The sequence below is a fragment of the Pseudophryne corroboree genome, chromosome 1 (assembly GCF_028390025.1).
Source record: "Pseudophryne corroboree isolate aPseCor3 chromosome 1, aPseCor3.hap2, whole genome shotgun sequence".
Taxonomy (NCBI): domain Eukaryota; kingdom Metazoa; phylum Chordata; class Amphibia; order Anura; family Myobatrachidae; genus Pseudophryne; species Pseudophryne corroboree.
In genome coordinates, this window is record NC_086444.1 from 42,745,307 (window position 1) to 42,759,074 (window position 13,768).

Here is a 13,768-nt window from a genome sequence, read left to right on the forward strand (position 1 = left end):
CATAACAGCGACACATTTTTTGATTTTCAAAAGAAAATAGGACAAATAAAAGGTTCTATAGCCCATAGCAACCAGACTGGAGATATGATTTTCTAGTACAATTAAATCTATTATTTGATTGGTTGGTAAGAATTACAGCAGGACTCCATCTCCCCCTAATATGGGCATGTTTAGGCAATAATATCACATAACAGCAAAGTTAATGTGACAGCCGTCCTTAAAAAAGTGCCCTCCACAATTGTTCTATTCTTTAAACGAATCAACTTTTCCTGCCCTGTATGATGTGGGTAATAGGGTTCACTACGGCTGGCCGGCGGTCGGGCTCCCGGCGACCAGCATACCGGCACCAGGAGGCCGACCGCCGGCTTACCGACAGTGTGGCGAGCGCAAATGAGCCCCTTGCGAGCTCGCTGCGCTCGCCACGCTACGGGCACGGTGGCGCGCTACGCGCGCCACACTATTTTATTCTCCCTCTATGGGGGTCGTGGACCCCCACGAGGGAAAATAAGTGTCGGTATGCCGGCTGTCGGGCTCCCGGCGCCGGTATACTGAGCGCCGGGAGCCCGACCGCCGGCATACAGAAGACCACCCGGGTAATACTTATAAAGCAATTTACAGCATGTTCTTATTCTGTATTGTGAATATGATCTAGAAAACATCTTTAAGAACAAGGAAATTCAATTTGACCACACTCTTGGATGGTGAACTTGATGCAACAGGGCAAACTGGTTGCATCAACTAGGTAGTCCTATGTGTGGAAAAACGCGTAGGGTTCAATTTGGTGGAGAAGTGCAAAAATTTGATTTCAATTTATGGAGCAAGATTATTAAATTATGTCAAAGGGTGGATTGGATGCATTTTTAGGGAAGTTCTTGATGTACAATGTGGTCCCCACCCATTTCCATCTTACTTTAACCTTATTGAGCATAAGCCACCCCTGGTCTGGTATATTTGAATGACCATTGAGCCACGTAATCTTATACCATACTTATTTTTTCAACAGATTTGAAAAAGCGCTGGAGGTACAGAACGAAACGCGTCAACAGACTGTTCTATACCAGATAGCAAACTCGGTACTCCCTCTCCTTATATACTGTATCTATAATCCTACAACTGCCCATGGGAGCATTAGCATATGTAGACATGCATTATACCGGAATCTTTCAGTGCTTTTACGTTACATGACCTTGATATTATTTGTTTTTATTAGTTATGTGATTTTAGGTTTGTTTATAGATATATAATAATTTTCTTTCTTTTTTTTTTAATGGCACAAGAAGCTTCCCTTTACCTCCTAGCTAAATGGAGATATTACACCAACACATAATCACAATTCTAGAATCAATATATTCATAATTTAATAATTCTGTCCTGTTCTACATAGGTAACTCAAGGATGAGGGTGACATGACTTGATGATGCCACTTGCATCATCAAGTGGGAGGAGCAAGGTATATGATGATGTCATGTGGGTCATCACAGCACAACCCTGCCAACCTTGCAAGCAGGTAAGCCCCAGGAGAATTGGCTGCTCTCTCTGGATTCCTGGATGGAACCTACCCCCCACCCTCCCACAATTCTGGAGTGGTTGGGATGACTCTGTGGCCTATTCGTGAAGCAGTGAAAAGTGTGGAGAAGTGAGCCAGTGGAGAAGTTGCCCATGGCAACCAATCAGCATTGAAGTAACATTTCTAATTTGCATACTATACAGTTGTACGGAGCAGCTGATTGGTTGCCATGGTCTACTTCATCACAGGCTCACTTCTTCACACTTTTCACTGCTTCATGAATAGACCCCTCTGTCTATGCCATTTATCCTGCAAGATCTCCTCTTATCAGATACGCTCCAGGTCTTATAAATTCTGTGCCCTAGAAAGGAGCCAGTAAAAAAAACAAAAACATTTTGGAACACTCCGAGTAACTTGTCTGGCAACGCATAGTCCAATATCTGGCAAACAGATATCCCGTCTTTTTTTTCATGAAGCTTTATGCTGATATAATCAGGCTTTCAATGAAGCATATTTAAACTACAGAAATAATGTTTAAATAGAATGTAATACATTTTAGTCTTGGGAGGATCAGGGCTGGGATCACGTCTGCTTTATGCTACATTTGCTGTAAATAACACATTCATCTAATCTCTAGATCCACATTTTATCGTTTGACTTTTTTTTTTTCCGTTTTAAATGAAAGATATTTATCCTTTCTGTAATTAACCCTTCTGCGCGGAGAAACGTTGGATTGTGTTTCCCCCAAGCCACTAAACGTATAATAGTCTGATAAATATTTAAGCAGTAATCAAGAGTATAATGTACTATAATCCATTAGTGCTGGTTTCTCTGCTGGCACTGAGGAAATTTGCGGTGCTAAAATGGATACAGTAAGTGCTAAAATCCCAGACTGAACAGAAGGCTCGCTGACCACTATAGGGATTTGGCTGTAAAATCCACCACAGGTTCACTAATCCCGCATCAGGTAATACTGTGTATATTTAGGCAAACAAAAGGAACAATCCGCAGGGGCATTTAAATCATGTAATGCTGCGCCGCTAGCACTGTCTCCCCTTGGCGGAGGGTCATTCCCGGCGTAGGCAGCCTCTTTGTTTCCACTTTCTCACTTGACGTTATTGGGATCCTTTCCCAATGGTCGTCTGTGTTATTTGTTTTTGACTTACAGCCTGCGAGAGGCGTGACGCACTGTTACTGGTGCTTTCCCTGACTCGGATTTTGTCAGCGTGTTGCCAATATTATTTCATGCTTCACGGGCTGGCCTGGATATTTAAATCAAAACACCCTTAGCTCAATACGAGAAGCAGGAGGGCAGTGGGACTTTGGAAGTGCAGAGGAGGGCTAAGGGTTGACAAAAAAGGTTTTGCCTTGTTGAAATGAGATTGGTGTGTTCACTCTATTTGTTTGTGGTAACCAAATAGGTATTCACATTATATATATATATATATATATGCAGATGTAGCCATAATCATCTATACTGCGATGCGCACAATTCGCGGCATGGATGGCGCCAGTGGTGTGCCCACAAATGACTAATCGCAGCACTGCGTATCATGGTGGTAATATTCATGGGAGACTTTAATCTTCCAGATGTAACTGGGAGGTGTCTGTTGCTATTTCCACTAGAAGTAAGGACATTTTTAATTCCTTGCAGGGAGCATCCCCCCCCCCCCTCCCCCCAAAGGACTTAGACTGTGACCGCATGCAAGTGCGCATGCGCAGAAGTGCTAATATAGCCAAATAACGATTTTATCACTTTTGCTAACCATGATAACCGTCGTGCCTTTAATACTTACAAATGGAGATAGAATATCGGATGTAAAAGTGGGTAAAAACCTGGGATCCAGTGATCATCAAGCAGTATGGTTCAGCATAAAGACAGAGACTGACTCATCCCATACAAAAACAAAGGTGTTGGATTTTAGGAAGGCTGATTTTGTAGGGATGGGAAAATGTGTAAGTGATTCTTTGGCAGAGTGGAGGAACTTGGAAGCAGTGCAGAAGAGGTTGGAAACATTAAAAAGTGGAATGTTAAAGGCAACAGACCTTTGTATCAAAACTGTTAGGAGAAACACAAGGAAAATGAAAGCCAGTGTGGTCTGCGAAAGAAGTAGCAAATATTGTGAGAGCAAAAAAGATGGCTTTTAGGCAATATAAGCAGACACAAAATAATGAAGACCAAGAGATATATCTTGTTAGACAGAAGGAGACTAAGAAGGTAATCAGATGTGCAAAGGCACAAGCTGAGGAGAAAATGGCCCAGTCAGTGGGTAAAGGAGGCAAAACTTTTTTTTTAGGTATAAAAACGAAAGGAGAAAAACAAAAGGCAAAATTATAAAACTAAAGACAGAGACTGGGAGTCTTGTTGAAGGAGACAATGTAATAGCAATCATCTTAATAATTATTTTTGCTCAGTATTCATTACTGAAAGAGAGGGGAAGGGGCCACAGTTAAGTTACAGGGATATTCAGAAAAATGAAACAAGTACATTTACAGAGGAGAAGGTCCTAACAGAACACTCAAAGCTGAAATTGGACAAATTTATGGGGCCAGATGGGATACATCTAAGGATACTAAAAGAGTTTCAAGGGGTGCTGGTATCACCATTAACAGAATTATTCAACCAGTCAGTAGCTACAGGAGTAATTCCAGAGCACTGCAAAAGAGAGAATGTAGTCCCACTGCACAAAAGTGGGTAGGGAAATTGATAAAAACACTCTTAAAAGTTGTAGATTATCTCAAATCCAGCAATTTACAGGATACCAAACAGCATGGGTTCACTGGGGGGAGATCATGTCAAACAAATCTTATTGACTTTTTTGACTGTGTGACTAAAGTGATGGATAAAGGTGGAGCCGTGGATATAGCTTATCTAGAGTTTAGTAAGGCTTTTGACACAGACCCACATCGCAGACTGCTAAATAAACTGAAAAGCTGCCTATTTTCCAGTGTTTGCATATTGCCATGGGATGCATTTCACTTCCTATTAAATGTCAATAAAACCAGAATTTCAAATGAATATACCCACTAATCGGGCACCTCACGACATCTCTATGTGTCAATTTAATCTTACGTCATTCATATTATATACAAGCATGTTACATTTTTGAATGTCACTGTGCTTTTGCTACTTTTATCTTTGTATATAAGTGCAACAAGTCTACGGACATAATTGATATACGGTAATCACAATATGTGTCACAATCCTGACTGTGACTTACCTCTGTCATCTCTCCTGCAGTTCAGTCGATCATCCATGCTGGGTTTTAGCCAGCACACCAGATTCAAGTACTTCCTGACCTGATTGCCTCCGGCATACAAACTGCAGTCTGTGTTACTCCTGACTAAGCCACCCGAGTAGGAATTCCTCTGTGTGAGTAATGAGCAGTATTCTGCGTCCAGCATCTGGTCTCTCTGTTCATTGTGTCCACATGAAGTTCCCAGCAGCTGCCGCTGTCTCTGTGAATAGCGCTGCACAGCGATTGCTGCCGCTGACCACTGCCTCAGCACTGTCCTCCTTAATGTCTGCTTCCTGATGTTTGTGACTAGTCCAGAGTTCCCTTCAAAATCGGTCCTGGGTGCTGCCATCTTTGATTCTGTGAGCTGATCCTCCATTGTCCAATCCAGGAGCTCTTTCCACGAGCTGATCATAACATCCAATCACTGAACACTCTATGCTATAAAGGGGATTTCCTGCTGACATGAAATCACCAGTACAACAGTCTCTTCTCAGGAAGTTCAGCTCTGTGCAGAGCTCCTACATTCTAGTGACTTTGTTCTGATCCAGTTACAGTCTGGTGATTTCCAAGTTCCAAGTATTTCTGTATTTACGTCTGCATCTCTCAGGGCTCTCCAGTGTCATCATTCCAGATACAGCCCAATCAGTACTTCGGTCCATTCCGGTTCCATCCAGTCTCCATTCTCTTCAAGTACACCTGCGTTTTCCAATGACTCTCAAGTGCCATCATTCCGGATCCAGCCCGGTCAGTACTCCAGTCTGTTCCGGTTCCATTTCGGTCACCATTCCTGTTCCATTCTTATCAGCATTCCGGTTCCATTCTGGCAAGCATTCCGGTCACAATTCCAGCTCCATCCCGGTCACCACTCCGGTTCCATTCCAGCCAACAATTCAGTTGCATTCTGCTCTCCAATCCGGTTCTTTTCTGGTAGTATTCCGGTCACTAATCCGGTTCCAGTTAGCTCATAATACAGAACCAGCAGTGATCCACAGTTCCTGTTTAATAAAGTTGTTACTCATGTTATTCCGCCTTCGGGTTTATCACTGCTAAAACACCAAAAAATCAGTATACAGTATACCTTCAGTACCTGCCAGTTCCAAGTTCCATGCACAAAGCCTGGTTAAAGCCCCCTTGGTTTATTCACAATCCCCATGAGTCAGCTCTGCCCATGCCAAACCCAACCCTCAAGCATGACAATATGTATGTAAGATCTTATATAATCCAGTAATAAGTGTTAACCCCTACTACCAGCATCCATTAAGGAAATGATTCAGGAGTATAAATAGAGAACAGTTCCACCAGGAAGTTACACCTTGAAAAAGACTTGACTGTTGAAACGTGTTGGTGGAGAACCTGGTGAGGACTCTGGAACTTGGAGGTACTTTCTTGGAGCACTAAAGGTCTCCTTTGTTCCCAGGGAGGAGCATTTTATAATATCTGTGTATATAATGCTTTGTTGCCTCATTGATCTGGTACATCCTTTCACTAGCCATTTGGTGTATATATTAATTTTATGAAGGCGTGTAGTTTATTAAATTTTGTTATGCTATAAGGAGTGTCTGTACTTGTGTTTTATCTTGAGGAACATCGATTATAGAGCAGGATAAAAAGAAAATAATTTAAAAGAAGAAATTGTTACACGCTTCCCAGTAGTGACTCACCATAACCTCCCCTCCCAAAGCCTAACCCTAATCTACCCTCCCCAAGGCCTAACCCTCCCCTAGTGCCTAACCATAACCTTCCCTCCCACAGCCTAACCCTAATCTCCCCTCCCACAGCCTAACCCTCCCCTAGTTCCTAACCATAACCTCCCCTCCCACAGTCTAACCCTAATCTCCCCTCCCCAAGCTTAACACTCCCCTAGTTCCAAACCATATCCTCCCCTCCCACAGCCTAACCCTAATCTCCCCTCCCCCAGCCTAACCCTAACCTTCCCCTAGTGCCTAACCATAACCTCCCCTCCCACAGTCTAACCCTAATCTCCCCTCCCCAGACTAACCCTAACCCAACCCTAATGCCTAACCATAACCTCCCCTCCCGCAGCCTAACCCTAATCTTCCCCCTCCCCCAGCCTAACCCTAACCCTCCCCTGATGCCAAACCATAACCCCCCCCATTCCGCAGCCTAACCCTAATCTCCCCTCCCCCAGCCTAACCCTAACTCTCCCCTAGTGCTTAACCATAACCTCCCCTTCCGCAGCCTAACCCTAATCTCCCCCAGCCTAACCCTCCCCTAGTGCGTCACCCTAACCTCCCCTCCCACAGCCTAACCCTAATCTACCCTCCCCCAGCCTAGCTCTCCCCTAGTGCCTAATCATAACCTCCCCTCCCACAGCCTAACCCTAATCTCCCCTCCCCCAGCCTAACCCTAACGCTCCCCTAGTGCCTAACCATAACCTCCCCTCCCACAGCCTGACCCAAATCTACCCTCCCACAGCCTAGCCCTCCCCTAGTGCCTAATCATAACCTCTCCTCCCACAGCCTAAACCTAATCTACCCTCCCCAGCCTAACCCTAACCCTCCCCTAGTGCCTAACCATAACCTCCCCTCCCAAAGCCTAACCCTAATCTCCCCTCCCCCAGCCTAACCCTAACTCTCCCCTAGTGTCTAACCATAACCTCCCCTCCCACAGTCTAACCCTAATCTACCCTCCCCAGCCTAACCCTAACCCTCCCCTAGTGGCTAACCATAACCTCCCCTCCCAAAGCCTAACCCTAATCTCCCCTCCCCCAGCCTAACCCTCCACTAGTGCCTAACCATAACCTCATCTCCCACTGCCTAACCCTAATCTCCCCTTCCCCAGCCTAACCCTCCCCTAGTTCCTAACCATAACCTCATCTCCCACTGCCTAACCCTAATCTCCCCTCCCCCAGCCTAACCCTCCCCTAGTTCCTAACCATAACCTCCCCTTCCACAGTCTAACCCTAATCTCCCCTCCCCCAGCCTAACCCTCCCCTAGTTCCTAACCATAACCTCCCCTCCCACAGTCTAACCCTAATCTCCCCTCCACCAGCCTAACCCTCCCCTAGTTCCTAACCATAACCTCCCCTCCCACAGTCTAACCCTAATCTACCCTCCCCCAGCCTAACCCTAACCCTCCCCTAGTGCCTAACCATAACCTCCCCTCCCAAAGCCTAACCCTAATCTCCCCCAGCCTAACCCTCCCCTAGTGCCTCACCCTAACCTCCCCTCCCACAGCCTAACTCTAATCTACCCTCCCCCAGCCTAGCTCTCCCCTAGTGCCTAATCATAACCTCCCCTCCCACAGCCTAACCCTAATATCCCCTCCCCCAGCCTAACCCTAACGCTCCCCTAGTGCCTAACCATAACCTCCCCTCCCACAGCCTGACCCAAATCTACCCTCCCACAGCCTAGCCCTCCCCTAGTGCCTAATCATAACCTCTCCTCCCACAGCCTAACCCTAATCTACCCTCCCCAGCCTAACCCTAACCCTCCCCTAGTGCCTAACCATAACCTCCCCTCCCACAGCCTGACCCAAATCTACCCTCCCACAGCCTAGCCCTCCCCTAGTGCCTAATCATAACCTCCCCTCCCACAGCCTAACCCTAATCTCCCCTCCCCCAGCCTAACCCTAACGCTCCCCTAGTGCCTAACCATAACCTCCCCTCCCACAGCCTGACCCAAATCTTCCCTCCCACAGCCTAGCCCTCCCCTAGTGCCTAATCATAACCTCTCCTCCCACAGCCTAACCCTAATCTACCCTCCCCAGCCTAACCCTAACCCTCCCCTAGTGCCTAACCATAACCTCCCCTCCCAAAGCCTAACCCTAATCTCCCCTCCCCCAGCCTAACCCTAACTCTCCCCTAGTGTCTAACCATAACCTCCCCTCCCACAGTCTAACCCTAATCTACCCTCCCCAGCCTAACCCTAACCCTCCCCTAGTGGCTAACCATAACCTCCCCTCCCAAAGCCTAACCCTAATCTCCCCTCCCCCAGCCTAACCCTCCACTAGTGCCTAACCATAACCTCATCTCCCACTGCCTAACCCTAATCTCCCCTTCCCCAGCCTAACCCTCCCCTAGTTCCTAACCATAACCTCATCTCCCACTGCCTAACCCTAATCTCCCCTCCCCCAGCCTAACCCTCCCCTAGTTCCTAACCATAACCTCCCCTCCCACAGTCTAACCCTAATCTCCCCTCCCCCAGCCTAACCCTCCCCTAGTTCCTAACCATAACCTCCCCTCCCACAGTCTAACCCTAATCTCCCCTCCACCAGCCTAACCCTCCCCTAGTTCCTAACCATAACCTCCCCTCCCACAGTCTAACCCTAATCTACCCTCCCCCAGCCTAACCCTAACCCTCCCCTAGTGCCTAACCATAACCTCCCCTCCCACAGTCTAACCCTAATCTACCCTCCCCAGCCTAACCCTAACCCTCCCCTAGTGCCTAACCATAACCTCCCCTCCCAAAGCCTAACCCTAATCTCCCCTCCCCCATCCTAACCCTCCCCTAGTGCCTAACCATAACCTCCCCTCCCACAGTCTAACCCTAATCTACCCTCCCCAGCCTAACCCTAACCCTCCCCTAGTGCCTAACCATAACCTCCCCTCCCAAAGCCTAACCCTAATCTCCCCTCCCCCATCCTAACCCTCCCCTAGTTCCTAACCATAACCTCCCCTCCCACAGTCTAACCCTAATCTACCCTCCCCCAGCCTAACCCTAACCCTCCCCTAGTGCCTAACCATAACCTCCCCTCCCACAGTCTAACCCTAATCTACCCTCCCCAGCCTAACCCTAACCCTCCCCTAGTGCCTAACCATAACCTCCCCTCCCATAGCCTAACCCAAATCTCCTCTTCCCCAGCCTAACCCTAACCCTCCCCTAGTGCCTAACCATAACCTCCCCTCCCACAGCCTAACCCTCCCCTCCACCAGCCTAACCCTAATTTTCCCCTTGTGCCTAACCATAACCTTCCCTCCTACAGCCTAACCCTAATCTCCCCTCCCCCAGCCTAACGCTAACCCTCCCCTAGTTCCTAACCATAACCTCCCCTCCCACAGCCTAACGCTAACCCACCGGTGTAGGTCTCCGTAGAATGTTGACATTTCACATGTCAACATTTTGCATGTCGACATCATAACTGCCGATATCAAAACTGTCAACATTATGACTACATCCCCATCACATTACCAATGGGAACGAACACAAGAGTGATAGGAAATACATAGAATGTGAAAGTGCGCTAAAAGTTGATCTGCTAAAACTTTTAAATTCTTTATTGGAGCTTCCGGAAAAAACAGGCTCTGATGTGTACGGATAATCGATGGATAAATATTGCTAACTGCCTTTTTTGTCCTTCTGGAACTGATAAGAAGCGAAGTTCATTGTAACTTTTTAAAATTCAGTATTCTTTAGATAGCGGAGTTAGTACCTCTTTATTCAACGCATGCATAACATCCGAGGCTATTACAGAGTATTGCTGCTAATGTGCAGCTGATGAGCCGGCACTGGAAAAGGTCACAGTAAAATAAATGTACAGCATAATAGGGTAAAGATTTGATTTCAATGAAAGCATCTCTGGAATCCGCAATTACATCTGTCAGGTTTGTCTATGCATGAGGCTCCAGCTACGTCCTGCCTCTATAAAGTTTCTAGTGCAACGTTCCATCCATTACTTTAATGTCATGGCTGATGATGATCTGGTCTCAGGTGGAACAATTGTTTGTGTGACATTCAACTCTCCCCAAGTCGCATATATATCTATAGCAATATATATATATATATATATATATGAGAAAAGGGGGGGGATGAGGGATATATAGCGACCACGGTGTCCGTGCAACAAGTATAAAATTAGCAATTCTATTCAATTAAAAGGTATTTATTAACGTACAGTTATACATAAAGAAACATATAAAAAATGGGACAATAATAAGAACACAACTGAACTAAAAGCACTTAAAATGAATTGTATAAAACTACAATAAAAACAAGTATTAAGGTTTTTTCCTTATCTTAAATGAGGTAGGTGAAGGTTACCAACGCGTTTCGTCTGATGAGACTTCTTCAAGGGGTATATATAAACAAAATGTAATGTCTACTGGGCTTATGACACAGATTAGGGTCCCTGAGTACAGTTGGCGAAAGGTAGATGCTTTGTGGGGGCATAGGGATAAGCTGGCAGGTGTGAAACACAGGTGAAAGATGGTGTTGGGAAACAGTAGAGAGGTGGATGGATAGCAACACAGCAGAAAGGTGGGTGGTTGGGGTTAAGGAGAAAGGTGGGTGGTGGGAGGCACAGGGGAAAAATGGATGGTGGGTAACCCAGTGGAAAGGTTGGTGGTGGGAGGATTAAAGGAAGGGTGGATAATAGGTATGCAGGGGAAGATGGGTGGTGGGGGAAACAAGGAAAAGGTGGGTAGAGGGGTCACAGACGTAAGGTGGGTAGTAGGTGGAACAGGAGGAAGGATTGTTTGGTGGAGGACACTGGAAAGATAGGTGGTGGGCAACACATGGTACAGTGGGAGGACACAGAAAAAAATTGGGTGGTTGAAAACAGTGGGGAAAGGTGGGTGGAGGGCAATACAGAGGGTAGGTGTGTGGTGGGGAACATAAGGGAAAGATGGGGGTGGGGAGCACAGGGGAAAGGTGGGCAATGGGAATAAAGTGCCACATGAGTGGAGGGCAAATCAGGGGGAATGTGGGTGGTGGTGTGCACAATGCAAAGATGGGGGCACAGGGGAAATGTGGGTACTGGGGACATAGTGGACAGGTGTGGGATAGATATAATAAGAAGGGTAAATGGAGACACATGGAAAATGACTCTAATTGTAGCGACAGAGGGGGTCATTCCGAATTGATCGCTCGCTAGCTATTTTTTGCAGTGCTGCGAACAAATAGTTGCCTTCTATAGGGGAGTGTATGTTTGCTTTGCAAGTGTGCGAACGCATGTGCAGCCGAGCGGTACAAAAAAGTTTTGTGCAGTTTCTGAGTAGCTCAGAATTTACTCAGCCGCTGCGATCACTTCAGCCTGTTCTTGTCCAGAATTTACGTCAGACCCCTGCCCTGCAAACGCTTGGACACGCCTGCGTTTTTCCAACCACTCCCAGAAAACGGTCAGTTGACACCCACAAACGTCTTCTTCCTGTCAATCTCCTTGCGATCGGCTGTGCGAATGGATTCTTTGTAAAATCGATCGTGTCAAATGCACAGTCTGCCAATAATAACTCTATTGCCTGATAATCGCCCATTGCGTACTAACATGGATTAGACCCACACAGTGCCCACCCCGAACATTGGGGGTGATTTATAGGTGGACGCAGTTGCAGACACCGTTCGAGCCGCAGGGCAGACTGAAGCGCATCTGCCCTGACAATTTAACACTGCGCTCATCTGACCAGCAGGGAGATCATTGATGCCTGCGTCCGCAGCTTTTCTGGTGTGTCCGGATTACGCCACGTTCCATCCACAATCAGACAGGAGCGAAATCTAACAAATTGCTCATCTGAAACGAGCCCTGAGACATTTGGAAAATAATTTGTAAAATGTGGATTTTCTTCTTTTCTCAAATTTCTTAATGCAAAGCTGTGAATGAAATTAAAAAGATAATAAGGAATTATTCTGAGACACATTTGGAAATCAATTTCAGTGTACATTGCACCTGGAATAAATAAGCACTGTCTGCTCTTTAATTGTTAATCATCTTACAATCTAATAAACCTTAATTACAACTAAGGTATAAGAACCGCAAAATAATATTGTACTCCCATAAATAGTACTTCTGACTCTCCAGAGCTTGTTTTTCTATCAAGAATGAAATTACATGAAGGAAAGTCGGTGAGATTCATTTGTAGTAATTATGGAATATAATCATAATAAAACATAATGGGTGAGAGTGGAATGCGCATAGTGCTAGGGGTATATACCACCGCGATATGCAGCACAGTTAATTGAGGAATAGGTACACCTGGTGAAATTATAGGAAGCATTGCACTGTCTGGTAGAAAAAGGGAAGAAAGCATTTGTATATTTGAATTTTCCTGCTTTGTTTCAGGTGACGAAAAAGTTGCAAAGGAGGGAAAAGTCCATTGCGTAAGGTCACCCGGCCCTGGGAGTAAAAACATCCACCATCCTGACAAATAATGGGGGACTAGTTACTGGGGCCCGTCGGGTTCTATGCAATGGCAAACACTGCTTCCAGACACGTCATAAGAATTTAATAGGCCGGACACCTTGTTGCAGTCCAGGGCTGACAGTACTGGGAGGATGCTGCACTTGCTGTCCAATCAGTGGTCGTGGCACTAGAGGTGTCAGCGAGCCCAATTCACTAAAGGATTCTCTCTTCTGGGAGGAGGATCGGCTGTTACAGAAGTGAGTGGTGGAGGGATGAATATCGAATATTAGATCCCAGATACTGGAACTCTGACACTCTCTAGTTTGAGGAGAGTTGTACTTTATCCTGTAGAGCTTTTGTTTAAGTGATTATTTACACACACACACACACACACACACACACACACACACACACACACACACACACACACACACACACACACACACACACACACACACACACACACACAGTGTGGGCTTCATGCAGTTGCCCTGTTGATGCCACCCCACCTGTCACGAATGCGATAGCAGGTGTTATCAACCTTTTACTATCAGTGTGTTCTGCATGCAGGATCGGATTAAGCTTTGGGGGGCCCAAGGCACTTAAACAGGGGGGCCCAACCCTTCTCCTCCGACCCTCCATATCTCGGGGGTCGTTCCGAGTTGATTGCTCACTGCCGATTTTCGCAGCGCATCGATCAGGTAGAAAAACGGCAATATTGTGCATGCGGATGCACCGCAATTCTCAGGCGCGTCGTACGGGTACAAAGAGGATCAGTGCTGGCCGATGGATTTAGCGAAGATTCCATTCGCACAGCCGAACGCAAGGTGATTGATAGAAAGAGGGCATTTGTGGGTGTCAACTGACCGTTTTCTGGGAGTGTTTGGGAAAACACAGGCGTGTCCAGGCGTTTGCAGGGCGGGTGTCTGACGTCAATTCCGGCACCAAA

General features: G+C 46.4%; 1 long non-coding RNA gene across 1 annotated transcript; it reads left to right on the plus strand.

Moving 5' to 3' along the window:
* Positions 1 to 1,000: 1,000 nt before the first annotated feature.
* LOC134890476 (uncharacterized) lies at positions 1,001 to 6,259 on the plus strand. Its single transcript, XR_010171416.1, has 3 exons — positions 1,001 to 1,073; positions 1,385 to 1,507; positions 4,749 to 6,259. It is a non-coding gene; the product is annotated as an uncharacterized LOC134890476 (long non-coding RNA).
* Positions 6,260 to 13,768: the final 7,509 nt, after the last annotated feature.